The sequence below is a fragment of the Cavia porcellus genome, unplaced genomic scaffold (assembly GCF_034190915.1).
Source record: "Cavia porcellus strain 051 isolate PalLab524CR breed Dunkin Hartley unplaced genomic scaffold, mCavPor4.1 scaffold_1, whole genome shotgun sequence".
In the NCBI taxonomy this organism is placed as follows: domain Eukaryota; kingdom Metazoa; phylum Chordata; class Mammalia; order Rodentia; family Caviidae; genus Cavia; species Cavia porcellus.
Genome location: NW_026947484.1, coordinates 150,604,768 through 150,623,168, shown reverse-complemented (window position 1 = coordinate 150,623,168; position 18,401 = coordinate 150,604,768). Strand labels below are relative to the sequence as shown.

Here is an 18,401-nt window from a genome sequence, read left to right as displayed (position 1 = left end):
TAACACTTGGGCTTTTAGGGAACATTTAAATACAACCATAGGGTCATATTAGCCCCTTTATTCCTCCACAATGTTTTCAATGTATTCATTCACAATGTTAAAAATTGTATGAATATACCAGGTTCAATTTGGTGACCATTTAAGCTATTTTATTAAGATATCATCAAACCGGGGCTGGAGATTTAGCTCAGCGGCATAAGTGCCTGCCTTGTAAGCAGGCAGTCATGAGTTCGATCCCTGGTACCGATAAAAAGGAAAAAGACAAAAAAAAAAAAAAAAAAAAAAAAAGATATCATCAAACCCAAATGTTAAAATTTTGGGATTCTACAGGTAGCAGAATAATTATAAATGTTCCGTTTTATGCAAGTCACAATGTAAATGAGTGAATGAGTGAAATTCTGAGCTTTTTTTTATCCTCAAGGGAATATGCTTTTACACTTTTAAAATGTAACAAACAATAGCAGAGGCCCTTTATAGAGTCAAATTTAGAATGCAAACTCTAAGTTTCTGTAATGTCAAAAACATAGCATAGCTTGAAGGTAACAGCAAAAAATCAAGACAAGAAAACAAGTCTTTTAAAAAAATGTAGAAAAGAAAACAACAGTCTTGTCAATATTTTATATAAAATATTTTGACTTACAATCCTTTAAGAAGGCAAAAAATGTTGGAGTATAATGTTCACATACTAATGTTCATGAGCTAACAGCAATTTAAGAGATTCAAAAACTCATCAGAGACCCTTAATTTTTCATCAATATGTTTATCCGTTTTCAATCATCTAAGAAATACATTGCAAAGAGAAGACATAATGAGAGATTTTTCAGGATTCATATTGATAGAAACAGAGCCAAATAAACTACACCATACCTTACTCTAGCTTTTCTTGATGTATCAGCTTTATTGCTTATTAACATGTGATCTTTTAAAAAAACAATTTTACAAATACTTTTAAAATACTGAACCCTTGCATCTCAATTTTCATCTGTTTTTGTGGCTCAAGAAAATGCAGCATTTTTTTAAGTGCTGTGGAAATGAAGTGAATAATGATTTTAAATGAACAATGGAAAAGAAACCTGAGTACTATGAGTTTAAATGTCAATAGATTAAGCATGCCTTCGCTTGCAATGCTACATTTTCAGGTTCTTTGTGAAGAGAAATCTCCTTTTACTTTACTTCTTCTCTTTTTTCATAAGATTTAAGAAATCCTCCCAAGATTTTCCAAGCTCCTTTTGGAGGCTTTCCATAATGACAGTTCCAGGCTGTGGCTTCAGGTGACTGTGAAATCTTCTTCATAGAAGTCAGTCGAAATTATGCTGGTACTAATCGTATTGAATTTACCCTGAGAATAGAAGGAGCAAATAAATATGTATAGGATCAAGTTTTACATTTAATTAAATATTTGCATTTTTCTCAAATAATTAATATGAGGATGAAATTATCTTGTGAAGCACATTATACACATTTATATAATAGATATTACTTAACTAGCAATAAAGTATTGCCAATATGCCTGATAGACACATGTGAAGGCAAATCTAGGAATGAAGTATTTATAGTAAGCATCCATATGTTTTAGTAAACACAATCACAAGCTTTCCAGAGCAAGCAAATGTATAAATCTTTAAATGATACTGAAGAATTAAAATAGCCAATCTTTGTATATGCATGAAAAGGAAAACAATACTGAGTAGCATGCTTTGAGATTGTAACATAAAAATGATAAAAATAGTGACAAGCACCTATTCGGGACATATATGCTTCCTCATATTTTATATACAGTGACCTTAGACAGATTAGGTAATTTAGCACTTTTCAGGTCAGATGACCAGACAAAACTTAACACAGTCTTAAAGACTAAGCCAATAATAACAGCTAACACTTAGAAGACACTCTTTTGAGACACAGGGCAATTTCCTAAATACTTTTCCTATATTAACTCTTATAAGTTTATAAACCATCTTTTAGGATTGGTTCTATCATGGTCTTCATTTCACCGATAAGAAAACTTCAACACTGGGAGATGCAGTAGATGGGGAAGGTAAAACAGATCGCACCAGAGATTCAAACACAGACACTGGCTCTGGGATTTGTATTCACCACTCTTTGCTTTACATGCAGATTCTTTAGTTTAATGGGCAAAAAATCATCTGGTTCTGATCCTTCTTAAAGCCCTGAAATAAATATTCAATGAAAGCTAATGTCACACGTTTCTTGGGATACCCTACAGTATTCCTCTCTGTTACCCATGAGGCGCTTTATTATCTCAAAAGCCTTTACATTTACAGGATTTCTAGTATAGTCCAAGTTTGCTATAGAATAGATTTCATAAAAGACACATAATTTACAAGATTACTTTATAATAGTTATTCAACAAGTCAAATGCAAAAGAGTATGGGAGATGTGTTCACATACTAGAGAACCTAAGATTCCAGCAGAGAGCCGGATCCCAATGCAGTATCCTCCACAAGTCCAGCTGGAGGCCTAGAGCTCATGACAGGTGTCATGCCAGTCTGTATTGGGCATCTGCACTGGGAAGGCCCAAAGGTCAGTGAAAGCTACAAAGGCTGCACTAGCAGAATGAAGGACCTGTGCCAGCAGGCTGAGGGATCTGAACGGGAGCCAGAAAGTGACACTTAGGGTTAAGGACCAGAGCTCCAGCAAAAAAGAACTGAAATCATCCTCAGTGACAGCATGAAACGGAACTCTCCTAGGATGAAAACAGCTGAGTTCGTATCAGGAAAGGCAGCGTGACAAGCTTGTCCAGGAGAATCAGCAGCACGTCACCTTCCTCCTCAGTTCTTCTTTTATGCCATTGGTAACAATCCTCAGCTGGATCTTCCATGCCCAGAACCACACCGATTCAGTTCAGTGCTGGTACAAACTGACCATTAGTTAATCCACCACAATCTCCAAATCCAAATTCGCTAACTTTAGGGGGAGATTTTGCTCCTCATTAAAGCTTACAGCTGTCTTATACAAGTGAGTACTTTTAAGATTACAATTAGGTTATCTTTTCAAAAGATACCATGTGAAATAAGAAACACATAAAAACACCATTATGAAGAACATTGGAAGTCTTTTCCATGAAAAAGGCTTAGAAATTGCACTAGTGTTAAAGCATAGCAAGGGAACTATTCACACTCACCTTTCTCTCAATCTCTTTCCCAAACAGCCTTTCCAAACTACACTCTTCATTCTCTCAGCCTGGTCTGTGTTGTTTACTTTGCAGTCTCAAAGTGGCCTAAACGTGGTCAGGCGCCTATAATGCCCATTTAGCAGGTCCCCACGGAAGACAGGAGTGCAGACCAATCACGAAAGCCTGAATGTAGCTCTCTCTCTGCTCAGCCACTGAGTGGGCAGGAAACCCCATTGAGTGGTCTTATGCTGAGCACTGTCTGCATGTGCTAAAGTAAGAGACAATCTACAGAATGGGGAAAAAACATTTGTCAGCTCTCTCTCAGGCAGAGAACTAATATCTAGAATATATAAAGAACTTAAAAAAAATACAATAAAAAGCCCATCAAAAAAACAAGCAACTGAAATGAACAAACAGAAGAAACAAAAGTGGACAATAAATACATGAAAGAAGGTTCAGTTTTGACCATTAGAGAAATGCAAATGAAACCAACACTGAGATCCCATCTTACTCCAGAATGGCCATCATTAAGAAATCAACAATAGCAAATTCTGGGGATGCTGTGGAGAAAAGGGAACTTCGCTCCATTGTTTATGGGAAGGCGAAATAGTACAACCACTACGGAAATCAGTATGGAAATTTTTCATAAAACTAAAACTAAAAATTCCATCTGACCCAGCTATTCCCCTTCTAGGTATATTCCCAAAAGAGTTGAAGACATCATAATACACTGAAACATGCAAACCCACATTTATAGCAGCACATTAGACAGGACTTTTTTTTTTTTTTTTTGGTACTGGAGACCAATCAAACTCATAACCTCATACTTGCCAGGCAGACTCCTAGGCCACTGAGCTAAGTCCCCAGCCCAATATAAGGCACATTAAGTATCTAAATTTTGAAAGTGGCGTATATGTTCATCCACAGATGAAAGTATAAAGAAAATGTGATATCTGAGCATAGTATTGCTGTGCCATAAAGATGAATAAACAGGTGATTTGTAGGAAAATGGATGCACTTTGAGACCATAATGTGAAGTGAAATTAATCAAACACGTGATCTTAAGTATTTCACGATCTTGACAATCTGAGAAACCCAAAACATAATTAAAGAGCAAAATAAAAGGTAAACAGCATGAAACAGGGCGGTCAATCCTTTGCAAAACAGAAGGAGTCCAAGAGATGAAAGGAAGGGGGGAAGAGTTTGTTTTGTTTTTTTTTTTAAACTGTGTTCTGTACATGCACCAACTCCCCACAACCAATGCAATCACTGCATACTGAAAACACATACTAATAAAAAAAAAAAAGAAATTAGGAAAAAAACAGATAACAAATACTCATTTCTAAATAAAATAAATCCTAAACAAACAAAAGATATATTCTTAATGCAAAGTTTCATCATTGTCCATGAATATATTCATCTCAAAAATATCTCTGACATTGATCTTGTGCCATGTAATTGAATGAAATATTATAATCTCTTTTCCTATACCACATCAGTTCTTTACTCATTATTTACATCTAAAAGTGATTTTTTAATAATAAGGCTTAATCAGTTAGTATCACCAAAATTATTCCATTATCATTGACCAGGATCATTTCAAATTCTGTACTGTTCCAGTCACTGTTCCATAAATATTGGTGGAAATTATTATTACCACATTGTCTTTGATATGTTTCCAAAGCAATTTACCTGTTATAAAGTTTATCTACTCTGCATTATTATTATTACCATCTCATTGTCCCTCACAATAGCCTAAGGTAGAAAATATTACTATTCTAGTTTACAGTTGAAAAATGGAAACTAGGGGCTGGGGATTTAGCTCAGCAGTGTAAGCGCCTTCCTTACAAGTGTGCAGTCGTGAGTTCAATCCCTGGTACTGACAAAAACGAAAAAGACCAAAAAAAAAAGAAAAAAGAAAAGAAAAGAAAAGAAAAAGAAAGAAAGAAAAATGGAAACTAAACCGGGCATGGTGGCTCATGCCTGTAATCCCAGCACTCAGGAGGATCGTTTGCGAATTCAAGACTAGCCTAGGCTACAAAGAGAGCTCAAAGCCAGTCTGAACTGCATAGTGAGATGCTGTCTCAAAAAGACAAAAAAAATAAAAAGAAAAGAAACTATAAAGTTGGCTAACTTTTCAGGGATTGAATGACTGCTAACAACTAAAATTCACTGCAGGAGTAGGTTTGAACAGCTCAGTGTAGACTACTCAGCATGAGTAACCCCTAGATTCTTCCCTCAGCATCACACACACACACATATACAAACACACACACACACACACACACACACACACACACACAGAACCCTAACAAACAACAAATGAACAACAAAAACCACCTTCATTAAAGAGCTGATCGACTAACATATTTTCTGTGTCTCTGCCTTTGTTAATCTAGTGAATTTCAGGAGGAAAAAAAAAAACATACATCTCATCAGTAAAGTACCTCCCAACAAACAGGATATATGGGAAGAAATATAGATTTTTGTATATACCAACAGCTTTGCAATGAAAACTACTTGCTTATAGTAAAGTTTCCATGATCTACGCACTCTCCTACATCACTCCCACCATGAGAAAATAAATACAGGGTTATTGAGAAAGTGTCATCCTTATATAAGTTAAGGGATAAACAAGAGAAATTATACAGACATCTGTTTCAGCAATGGGGAAATGAATGATTCATATTCAAATTAGAGTACATTGGGATTCAATGATTTGGGAATATTATAATCTAGAAATATTATTGGATCAAATATATAAGCCTATGCATGGAAAGCTTAGTAATATATCCCAACAGAAAATAAAATGGTAGTGATTAACTAAACCAAAAATTAATTTATAATTAAAAAACAAGGATAACAGCATTTAAAAATCCAGGCTAACTCAAGAAAACATTTCCAATTCTCTGATAATAAATTATCCTCCCTTAAAACTGAGGGAATATTATCAAATGTTGTCAACACTTCTGAGTATGAAAATACATTAGTGTTTAGTAAGCTCTACAATTTTAATATATACATAGAGTAATACTAATACTCTGTGTGACTGTTGAACAAAATGCAAAAAAAACAAAAACCTGTCTCTCTTGGAATAATCCCCTGTTCCCCCACACTATAGCTTGATTTTTCCAAATGAAAAGCCACCCAAAACCCTTTGGTGGTCTCAACTACACGAAGTTTCTCACAATGTGGAAACCTTGCAGCCTTCCCAGTCTGCCCACCAAAACTTCTCACCTCTAACACCTCAGCTCCTCAATCCCTCTGGTCCTTTTCCACTGGAATTTGCTCTTTTTTCAGCATTGCTCTCCTAGGATAAGGAAAGCATTTGTATCTCGTTCCTGTTTAATTGCTCAGATCTCTTTTCCCGTTCTTTCCAAACTATACCCTCCCTCTTCAATCCTTGTTTTGTGCTTTTCTGACTGCCTCCACCACAGTGTAATTTTATATCATGTGTGTAGTTGCTTAAATATTTATTAGTTGTCTCACTCACTGTGATGTAAATTCAGAGGCAGGGATTTTGTTTTATTCCCATTTCCTATAAGGGATCCCAGTAAACAGAGCATGTTCAGTAAATATTTAAGTCAGTGAACATCTTTATTTACATCTCATTGTTTGGACCAATTTAGATGAATGTCTAATGCCACAATCAAATGATCAATTACTGAAGAGCATTACTAGAATTGTTTCACTCATTTGTAGTACACCTAATGACTTGGTAGCCTCCCTGAGATCCATGGACAGTATTTCAATCTAGGGAAGAGCAGAAAGATAACAAGATTAATTTTAGCCTCTCCCATGCACAACTGGCTGGACTTTTTCCATATTTAATTTTTTTTCCAAAAAAAAAAGTTACCTTTCACCAGATTCCCACCCAGTCACACATCAGAGATCTGAATCTCCAAAGGCTCCCCTATTCATAATTCTGCATGACAACTGTTGAAACTATTCTCCTCCCCTTCATTTTGCGGCTCTCAAAAGAAGAAAAAGTATTTAAGTGCCTGAAATTTAACAAGTCTCTGCCTTTACTTTATATGACACTTTGACTTGTTAGCTACAAGGATTGCAAATCAGAACTGAATTATATTTTTAATGAGCTAAATTATTCCAAATGGGGAAAATAATTAAAAGCTATATCCTAGAAATATACAAATCTAAGCCATAGTGATTTTTTCTAATTTTTCAAAATAGAAGAGTTTAGATTTTTTAAGAGCCATACCTACATCTGTAATCATGTTACTGCAAATACTTGAAAATTAACATTAGGATACATCATAGTCACTGGAAACATTATACAGTTATGTAATATTTTAGATTAATTATGAAAAGAATAAACAAAATAATAACTGTACTACTATATGACAGGCAATATCATAAACACTTAGTAGCTAGCAATCATTTTCCTCACCCATGGTCCAAGTAGCATTGTATATCACCAGGATAGATGTAGTAAATTCCTCTCTGTCTACTTGGTTTAGCTACTTCTGCCCTGAAGTTCCACAGCCCTTTTCAGTGGAGTTACCAATGACGTTTTGAAGAATAAATTGTATTATTTCACCTTTGTTTTTCCTCTTTCTTATTAGTACATGTTTATGATACATGCTGAATGCATTCAAAGCGGGGAATTGGAACATCATGTTTTAATCCTTTTTTTAATTTATTGGCACGTGTGTGTAGCACTAAATGTTTACAGTGCTTGTGTGGAGTTGGTGCATGGATGTAACACATTCCAATTCCCTTTTTTTTTTTTTTACCCATAATCCCTTTTTTTCTCCTCCCTTCCTCCCTCTCTCAATCCCTTTCCCCTCTTAGAACAATCTAGTGCCCTAATCTTGATCCATTTACTTCCCCTTCCTTTTTCTCTCTCCACCTCCCCTCATCTCACTTTTCTGCTCAAAACCTTTGCATGGTTTTTCATCTGTCTGGAAGTAAAATGCAAATATGTAACCATTTCCTGTGGGGGACACAGCGAGCTCTCCATAGCCCTTATGGTGTTTAAGTGCCTACGTTTCCCCTCGCTCTCACCCTCTCACCGCCTTCCTTGTGGCTCATTAAAACTTCCAGGCTGGCTCCTCCTGGGCCTCGGGGCCTCTTCTGACCTGAGCCCCTCTCTACCTGTGTCATGTCCCCAAGGGAGTCAAATGGCTACTTTCCTTTCCCCTTCAGTCTGTGCTCAGCATTGTTCTCTTAGTGAAGTTCCTCTGACCACACAGCTTACAGTTGCATCCCCAGCCAACAGGCTTCCTTCCTCTATTGTTTTCCGTAGTGACACCGTCTGACATACATTTTTTCCCACTAATTTGTCTCTAGCCTCCATTCTTTCAGAACGCAAGTTCCATGGAGGCATTTTTATCTATTGTGTTCACTTCTGTAGTCCAGTCCTTAGTACTGCATAGGTAAAAGCTAGTAAAATCATCTAAAATTCATTTTTAAATGGACCTACAGATTAAAGAATTAAGATAACATTATGGCCCACTAGAGTGACCAGAATCCAACACACTGACAACACCCAATACTGGCAAAATTTGGACTCACAAGAACCTTCAATCCTTGCTAGTGGGTATAAAATTTCATTGCAGGAACTTCAGAACAGTTTAGCAGTTTGTTATCAAGATTAACATAACCTCACCACACGAGCTGACAGGTATCCTCACAGATATTTGCTCAAATGAGTGGAAAGCTTGATGCACACAGCACCCTGAATATGAATGTTTATAGATATTTTACTCATAATCCCAAAAACTTCTGAAGCAAAGAAGTCCTTCGAAAGGTGAATGGATAAATAAAAAATGTAGTAATGCATAATTTGGAATATTACACAATGATAAAAATAAATAAGCTGAAAAACACGAAAAGATGTGGAAGACTCAATTAAATATTGAAAATGAAACACGAATGCAGGGGAAAGGTGGGGAGCTTAAAGAAGAGACTATTACTTTAAACAAAGAAACACATTTGACTACTAATGCAGAACTAAATTCAAAGATGACTATGTTAACTTTTTAACCTTCACAAAAGCACTTCGATGCACCCCTCTCCTCATTTGCACTCTGAAGGCGGGGGAAGCGACCCACCCAAGGAATGTGACTTTCCCACGCTGGCAGCTGCAGGTGGGGAAGCCAGGATGGATCAGGGCCAGGAGCAGCACAGCTGATTACTACGCCGCATTACACCCTCTGAAGGCATTAAATGCAGACGAGAAACGCCGCGGTGAAAACCACACCGGGCCGTAACCTCCTGCAGGCTGGAGGCGGCCTGCGTGCGCCTTGCGGTCACACCGGCTATGACTGTGTGTCTGTCGGGTAGAGCAATTGTCCTGAGAAGAAAACCACCATTCCAGAATGAAGCCTGACGGTTTCAGAATTTTGTTCGTTGTCATTATTATTTTTGTTACTACCTTTGAAAAATGACCTAATCACTGCTGACATGCGTTGTCTTTTGGTGACAAACATCAACATGTTTTACATTGTTGCATGGGTATTCGGGCACACGTTTTCTGTTTTGCTTTTGAAATCGTTTGTGAGGCTAATATATGTATGTAGATGTAGTGGGAAGGAATGTTGGTCTAATGTTTCTAATGGACTTGAAAAATATAGCTGAATTGGCATGCTAGGTAAACTCGGAGACACAGCAGGTGAGTCTTTGGGTGTAAACCAGAAAATTCCAAGTGATGGGTCCCCAGGCACAGAGGACTCTATAGTTTTCTTTAAAGCAGTGTCTAGATATTCTGTGTTCATGATATTCTTTCCCAAAGTTTGAATCTTCAAACTGACCTTTCTCCAGCAGAACCCAAAATAGAAACTTCACTCTATCTCTGCCTAGGGCCAAAATAAAACAACCCTAATATTCAGCCTCTTTCTAGATTATGCAGTCCATAAGAAAAATCATCATCATTTCTTTCCCAAACAGAAGATCTATCCAATTAACCTTGCATATTTTTAAGAAGGCTCACAATAGAAATGATAATTACATGGTTGTCAAAAATTATGACTAACCAGGTACAATAGAGCCACATAAAATAGTTCTTATCAAAAGATTAACACTTACTATACAGCACTAATGAAACACAATTGGAAGAATTTTAAAAAGAAATAAATATTAAATTCATTGTCTGCAAAATACACAATCAAAATTAACTTAAAGTGGTAAAAATACAATAAATATATTTTATGTTTTTAACATAGGAATATGTCCCTCCATTTATAAATTACTCTTTATAAATATTCTAAAGAAAAAGAACAGAAGAAATAATGTTTTTCTTGCTTCTCTAGGCTGTGCAAGGTTATTCTACAAAAAAGTTTCTACTGTCTCCCTTCACTAAAAGTCAAAGTCCTTTCTTAAAAAAAAAAAAAAAAAAAAAAAAAAGCAGGAAAACCTTTCACTCATACAGAAATGGAGAAAATTGCTAAAGAAAGGGAAAAAAGCCCCCTTGACAGATAAGCAATGGCTCTGCTTACACAGTAATTTATGGTAATATCAGAAAGCTCTTGATAAAATTTCACACATATTACAGGGTAGGACATTGGAGAAGATAAAGGACCCAAAGAGATAGGGGAAAATTAAACCATTTTTAAAAGCAGGAAGAAAGTATCTTGTAAAAAATTTTTTTTGACAATTGGTTTTGATAGTCATAACAATCTGTGTAATTTCTATGTACATTGGGGAACTGCTATCTCAAAAAGTGGCAGCCTAGTATTTCCCCAATTGCTGCAAAAAGTCGTTTTTGAAAACAATAAATATGGGGAGGTTTTGAAATATGTATGTGTGTGTATATATATATATATATATACATATATATATTTGTATATGTGTGTATATATAAATATACATATTTATATACATCCAATAATGTTTGTCAGCTAAACTGCTATCATTTGACTAGTTTAGCTCCTTAAAATTCTTACCTTCATTTTCTTTGATAGCAAATCAATTTTCCAATAATATAATTTTGCCTTTGGGATATAATAATGAAAAACTAATTCAAAATATATTTCTATAAATACTGAAAACTAATCTCATGCTAGACAACCAGCAAATAAATGAAGAAAGATTATTGTGGTAGTTCCTCCTCCTTTTTTGTTATTTAAAAAAGCTATGAGCCTTAACTCACACATTTTTTCATCAAACTCTGAAGTTGTTAAGGTCAAGGCCTGAATATATAACATGTTTGTTATTGTACTGAATTTTGTGTTTTGAATTTGAAAGTACAATTTAGTGCTCAAATTTCACATTGTTATTGAAAATGGGAATGACCACAATAAACAGTTTTTAAATGAGCTTTTTATACTCTTTGATGACCATTTTTTCCTGAACTTTGATGTATCTTTAGCTTGTCATTGTCATTCTTAAACACTGATTTCTCAGTTCTGTTTCTAACAATCACCATGGAGCCTTTCATTTTAGGAAACAAAAGATGCCTTTCAAAAAGAGCATATTTTGAGACCATTGTTACTTGTTTTTAAGGAACCTTGACAAGAAAATTGGGGGGGGGGATTCAAGGCTTGTCTCTGTTCTCCTTTATTAGTCTCTGTTCTCCTTTATTAGTCTCTGCTGAGGCAGAGCAGTTCTGGAAAGTTCTTAAAGTTCTTAAACTATGTTTCGCTGACCTGGATGCCCAACCCCTTCAAGCTGGTTGATGGCATTCAATAAAGATAATATCAGAACCTACAGTAACTGGTTTGAGTTTCTGAAGTATTTTGAGGAAATATTTTGTGAGTATGGGAAGCATAATTTAATGCCACTCACATGTTTCCCTGAGAATGAAAGCTGATCTGTGAGGGTGTTGAAAGCATTACCGGCTAATTTCATTGCAATTTCAGAGGCTGGCAGGAAGGTGGGCAGAACCAGAAGCTGGGTGGGGGTTCAAACGTGTTGAACAAGTTTGACCCACTGGAAAATCACAAAGCTCTGGAACCTGCTGTGGAAGGCCCATGTCTGAGCCTTCACCGTGATTGTGCAGCTCTCTTGAAAATTTATGTTGTCATTTTATTTGTAGCAGATGTCTCTCTAAGTAAACATTCTTACTTTATACTATACAAATCTTTTGGAAAATTGCAAACATAATGTGGAGTTCTGGTCTTGCTGTAGAGGTCTCCAGTATTTTCTATAATGGATTACGAGCAAGGGAAGAAAAACTGATACTGATCTAAGGCTGGAGGATAAAGGGTAATCAAAACAAGGCTCCTGCAGTTGCTTTTATGAAATGTTTTAAAAGAGCAGGCAAAAGTTGAAACTATGGATTAAACCAACCAAATTAAATCATCTTGCATTCGAGAGACATTCCACACTTCAGAATAAAATGACCAGGACCCAGTATAAGCCAGTTCCAGTGTCTGAGATACTAAAAAATAATAATTTTATTTGGATTTTTTCTAAGCAAAATGTGGGTTGCTTTCTTACGTGTATCTACTGGGAGAAAAAAAAAAAGAAGAAGATCCAAGTATACATTTCATTTTTCTAGCTATTTCTGAATTGTAGTCTCTCGAACTCAATTTTGAGTATAGGGACTTAAGTGTGTGTACTATTGTTCAGCAGTTACTAAACTGCATGATGGAGAATTTTATCATCTAAAGTTCAGCTCCTCTTATAACCACAGAATATGCAATTTAAGGGGTAAGCGAATTCTATCCAGAGCCTTACACTGAAAAAGATAAATGGAAGGAAAGCAAGATATATCACAAAGTTATGTAAGTGAATGTTAACACCCTTAATTTTCCAATGAACTGGCCTACTCAGCTACAAATATTTACTTTTATATTTTATATTCCCAAGTAACAGAATTTAAAAGTAGAGAATGACATAAAGTCTGGAAATCAAAATCCAGATCAGTAAAACCTATATTTCTGAGAATTCACTGTTCATTATTCATAGTTTATGACAATACACATTTCAGAAAGGAAGTCATTAAAATAATGTGGCTGTTATGTTTTCCCAGGCCTTTGTGAGAGTTTAACCAATACAACAGTATAATCTCTCTGGACTCTAAAAACACAAATCCATGACAAGGACATGAGATTGATGGAATTTGTAATCATATATTCTCACTTATGCAATAAATTTATAATTTCAAGGACATTATTCAAAATTACCCCAGTGCATTACAATGTGTGGATTCCTATGCTGTTCTGCATTAATATCTGCAGAAAATTTTTACACTCTTAACAACCTGCTGTTGGTGCTCTAGTGGGTTGCTTACCATTATAATTCTGGTCACAGATGAGGGTTAAAATATCTCTAACCTTTATAAACGCATTATGTGGCACCACTGACATAGCTTTTATTGCAGATAAAATCTATGACAAATTTCTGTACAACAGAAGAAGAACACGATTTCATATTAAATTCTGATGATAGAGACATATTTCTCTGCTTGTACTTCTGAAATGTTTTGGGTACAGTAACAATGAGCAATACTTTCTCCTCCGTTACATCAATAAAATCTCAAAATCCACTTCATTTTGATGGGTCCAGAGCCTCAGTAAATATTTCTTAAGCAGAACTGAAACACAGGAGGAGAACTGTTCAGAATGCAGCTCACTTCTAACCTGGGCTGATCAAAACAGACAAAACATTCAGCTGGTTAGACATAATGAGAAACAGAAAGAGGAAGCCACGAAAAAGCCTGGAAATTGAGTGTTGCCAGAAAGGTGCAGAAGAGCTCCAGCAAAAGTTTCTCAAATGCAAGTGTCAAGATAATGGTAGGTCCCTCTGACAGTCATTTAAAAGAAAGAATAAAGCTTATTATAGTAACTTTTTGGAGTTATAAAAGCTCTTGAGTTTTCAGGGTGCCACAGACTCCTAAAATGTTTCTGACATTCCCTCAAAAAATTGGTGTTATGACATTGTCATAACACAAAATCATACAGTCAAGAAATGCTTGGAAGTAAATCCATAATAGGATTTTTTCTTTTTACAAATTTTACATTGCATTCCAGACATCTTCTTTCTCTCCCCCCAAGTAAGGTTAAAATGATCAAAAAAGAAAAGTACATTGTTTTTCTGGTCCCTTTTCCTGACAATATCTTGGGGAAGTCAAGAACTCTTGTTGGTCCACATATTTTTCAGATTTTGTGATTGTGAAGAACTTTGAAGAAGTCCATGTGTGAGAATCAAAACTATCTGCTTTGATACAGAATACCTCTTCAAAATTCCCTACTTAGCCGAAATAGCCCTTTAAATTATAAAGAAGCTTCACACTTCGAGCAATATGATCACTCTGTTTAACAGATTCTTAGCAGAAATGCTGGACTTCATTCTTTCCCTCATAACACCGGAGACGTCCTGAGACTGAGCTTTTAATCACAAAATCACCTGAAATCAGATGCATGTTTAGCATATGAAGTAGTAAAAAATGAAAATGCACCCACTCTCCAGCTTTAAAAAATATGTAGTTTTGTGCTGGGAATTTAGCTCAGTGGAATAAGCACCTGCCTTACAAGCACAGTCGTGAGTTTGATCCCTGGTACCAAAAAAAAAAAAAAAAAAGTGGTTTTAATTTTATTTATTTATTCTATCCATTTATTTTGCTAAAAAAACCTCCTCCCCCATTGCCTAAGCCTTTGATGTACATAATCAAAAACATTGCTAAGCATAAATAATGCATAGTCTCTATGAGGGTGGAAAATAAGTCCACCAAAATAACTTACTGTATAGTCATAACTTTGAAATAAAAAATCCACTACAAAATAATTCTTAGTCGGTTTCACTGAAATCAATTAATTACACTCACATCCAGCTTCTAGTGTAATGAATTTATAATATTAATTGTGATTTTAATTTAGGAGAACTTGTAATTTTTCTTCAAGTTTTAGTGTTTAATGGTTTTTCCACACTGAAATTTATCTTGCTTTTCTGACCAAACAATTGGTCATTTCAAACGTTTTCTTTTTTTTTTTTAAGTTGGCCAATCTAATTTGCAAGAAAGAAATTTAGTAAAATAAAGAAGCTAAAAGTTATTGCAGCATAATATTTCACTACAGCTGTACACTGTGCACATTTAACCATCCTATCAGAACTTTATTTTCATAAATATTAGAAGAGCAGGGCTGGGGATTTAGCTCAGCGGCATAAGCGCCAGTCTTGCAAGTGTGCAGTTGTGAGTTCAATCTCTGATCCAAAAAAAAAAAAAAAAATTAGAAGAGCAGTTTACCAAGGCCGAAGCTGCAGAAGTACAACACTATAGTCTGACAGAAAATTGAAATTATACCTGACATCAGTCAATAAAACCAACTAACTTGTCTATACTGGGGCAACAATAAATCTATTCCTTCCCGCAATGAGCGAGTTTCACATGTGACCACATCTCTGAAGAAACTAAACTGACCTTGAGATTGCAGATTTACTGGGCTGGGGGCCCAGGTCTTCCCTAGGCATGTTTTAAACTGCTCTGTGATTGTCTTCACATTTATTAGACAAAGATTGATCATGAAATGAGGCAAGAGATGCAAAGGGCTTAGAATAGAATCTCACAAAACAATCTATAAATGTTTGCTTTTATTGTATTCAAACTGGTGTTGTGATTCACGTCTTTCACTTTCACATGTTACATCCCTTACCTGAAATAACTCTTCTTTCTGTCTCATCTTTGTACATGCAATACTTCATTCAAGGTTCAACAGAGCATCAGCCTGCGTTGATGCCTCTTTTCTCTGAACTCATATTGACCTTTTATACCAAAGCACGGTTTCAGACATGTACTATTGTCTAAACATTTCTTATTTCCACACACAAAAATGTGCAAGTTGTTTTAAGAAGAGAAAATATATTATAGTTGTCTAGATTTGGCATGTAGTGTGTGTTGTGCCCTTATGTTACTTACAATTGATGCCTCACAGAATCCAAACAGTTAAATGGCCACAATTTAGCCCACTTTTTATTTTTCTTGGTCAAATTAGAGAACCACGTATTCTTAGTTTGCTATTTTAGGTTTTGTTTTTCCTCTTGTTTAAAATCATTTCCTTCAATAGTGTCACTGTATAAAATATATTCTTACACAGTAAAATTCTTTGGATTGAGTTCAAGCAAGTCTAGAATTATGTAGGACTTCTCTTTATAATGCGGTTTCCAAGAACAATTTTAAATCATGATCCTGCATTAAAGAACACGAACACCGAATCTTGGATATATCTATCAGACTAATTTTCTAGACCCAAAATGATACACCTATTAATAGTGAAAGAATTAAAGGTTATGATCTTCAGCATATACGTGTGTGTGTGTCTAATTCTCATTGTAAATGATAAGAATTTCAAGGATTGAAGATCTCTGTATGGATTTCATTTAAGCCCATAAGTGGCTTGGGAAGGTAGTTGTCTAAATGACTAAATGTCTAAAAGATTATTTTTAAATTGCTGCATACTTGTTTTTAAAATGTGCTTATATGTTACAATGAAACCTCAAAGAATCTGGCTTATTTTGGAGGTTTTCCGTTAGTTTTCTATTAAAAAAAAAAAATTAAAGGCTTATCTAGTTACCATTCTTTTCTTTTCATCATAAACCAGAGTTTTTAATTCTTCCACTGTGTAATAAAAGATTCAATAAATTCTGATTTGCATTTCAAATTCAACTCTTTTTTAAAGAAATCAGATTCAATGACAATTACATCACTAATCTCTTTAGTTCAGACAGTGGGAAGCCAGGCTCAAACTCCTTCTGATGAAAGCCCAGAAAAAAGATCATGAAATGTTCCTCTTTCTCAGGAACAGCGAAATTTTATTTGTGAAAATCTTCATTTCATTTGTATTATTCAACACATGCTCATTTAAGCTATTTGCTTGGTTAAGCATTTCATACTGGCTCATTTCTCATTTGCTTTTTTTAGTATTAAAAATGAATATCATTACTTTTGCTATCAAAGGAAAAAACTTTTCAGTACTGATTGCTCGCAGTAATCTATTGTTGCTATTGATGTTGTCTTAGAAACTTTTAAGAAATTAGTCCCATATAATTTGGGTGAAGTATTTTTCCATTTTGTTCTTGTTTATCAAATTGAAATGACCAAAAATGTTGAGTACATAAGAGTACATGAATTTGTGTGTGTGTGTGTGTGTGTGTGTGTGTGTGTGTGTGTACAAGCAAATAGCGTGTATACTTATTTGACATCTAAAGCTAGAGACATAAATCTAGGTTTTCAATAAATGTCTTGTGAATTATTGTGATTCTAGATTCCATATGTCCTCTGCTCTCAAAAACTTGTCAGAATTTCAGCCAGTAATATCTCAGAAACTACACAAAGTTGCAAATAGTATATTTTAGCAAGTTACTCATTTTTCTGTGACTATAAAGAAATGAGAGAATAAATAATGAAGTTAGTATAACAATTTAGAGTAGATTTCAATGAAATGACTATCAAATACCCTACATATTATCAGGACAAAAAGAAACTAAAGAGAACAATTTTTGAAAGTAACTAATATTAATTTTCAAACTATATTCTATGGAAATAAGATACTTTTCTTTGATTCCTAAAGAGGATAGTTAACTGTTGGAAATGTTACTTTTCAGCTTACCTGATTACAGTAGTACTTTGGCTCACTAGCTCTTTTTTTTTTTTTTTTCCAAACAATTTACTTCATAAACACAAGCATTTGGAAAAATTTTGGTTTGGTTTGTGAACTGTGCGTCAGGTAAGAAACACAGCCATGGCCATCTTTTCCAGAATCATTGAACAAGTTAAGTTCCTAAATGAAGTTACCTCTGTATTTGGAATCATACTTAAATCACTACTTCAAATTACGTGAATGATCCAGTTAATAGTTATTGACAACTATTTAAATTAGTTTCAACAAATGTGCTGTTTTACGTAAAGGTTTCCCTTATAAACGGTAGGATGTCGATGAGTGAGGAAGTATGAAATTAGAAAAAATAAAAGCACAGATGTCATTTGTGAACTTTTAAATCAATCAAGACATATTTTGACTACACTGAAAGATTTATTTCAAACAGACAGCTATTACTGACACATAACATTTTAAATATAAATTAGATTCTTTATAAAATTTGTTAAGTTGTATGAAGGCAAGATTCCAATAAATTGTTTAACTTACTGTGACCAAGAAATTTCATTATTGTAACAGAATTAGCTGGCCAGTAAATCAAGTGAATTGTTTGACTTGATTTCTTAATTCAAATGTAATGCTTTGTGTGTGAATATGTATATGCGAAAGTACAGACAATTGCAGAAAAGTTAGTATCAAAAAGAAATCCAAATATATAAAGTCTACATTTAAAATGGGATATTTCCAGGTTAATTTGGTGCAAAATACCT

At 34.8% G+C, this 18,401-nt stretch overlaps 1 long non-coding RNA gene across 2 annotated transcripts in view; it reads right to left on the bottom strand.

Annotated features, from left to right (window-relative positions):
- Positions 1–744: 744 nt before the first annotated feature.
- LOC134477973 (uncharacterized) overlaps positions 745–18,401 on the bottom strand; it is a 56,922-nt gene continuing 39,265 nt past the window's right edge. For both annotated transcript variants that reach the window (XR_010050309.1, XR_010050310.1), the window contains exon 3: positions 745–1,339. This is a non-coding gene — a long non-coding RNA (uncharacterized LOC134477973). The remainder of the gene's footprint in view (positions 1,340–18,401) is intronic.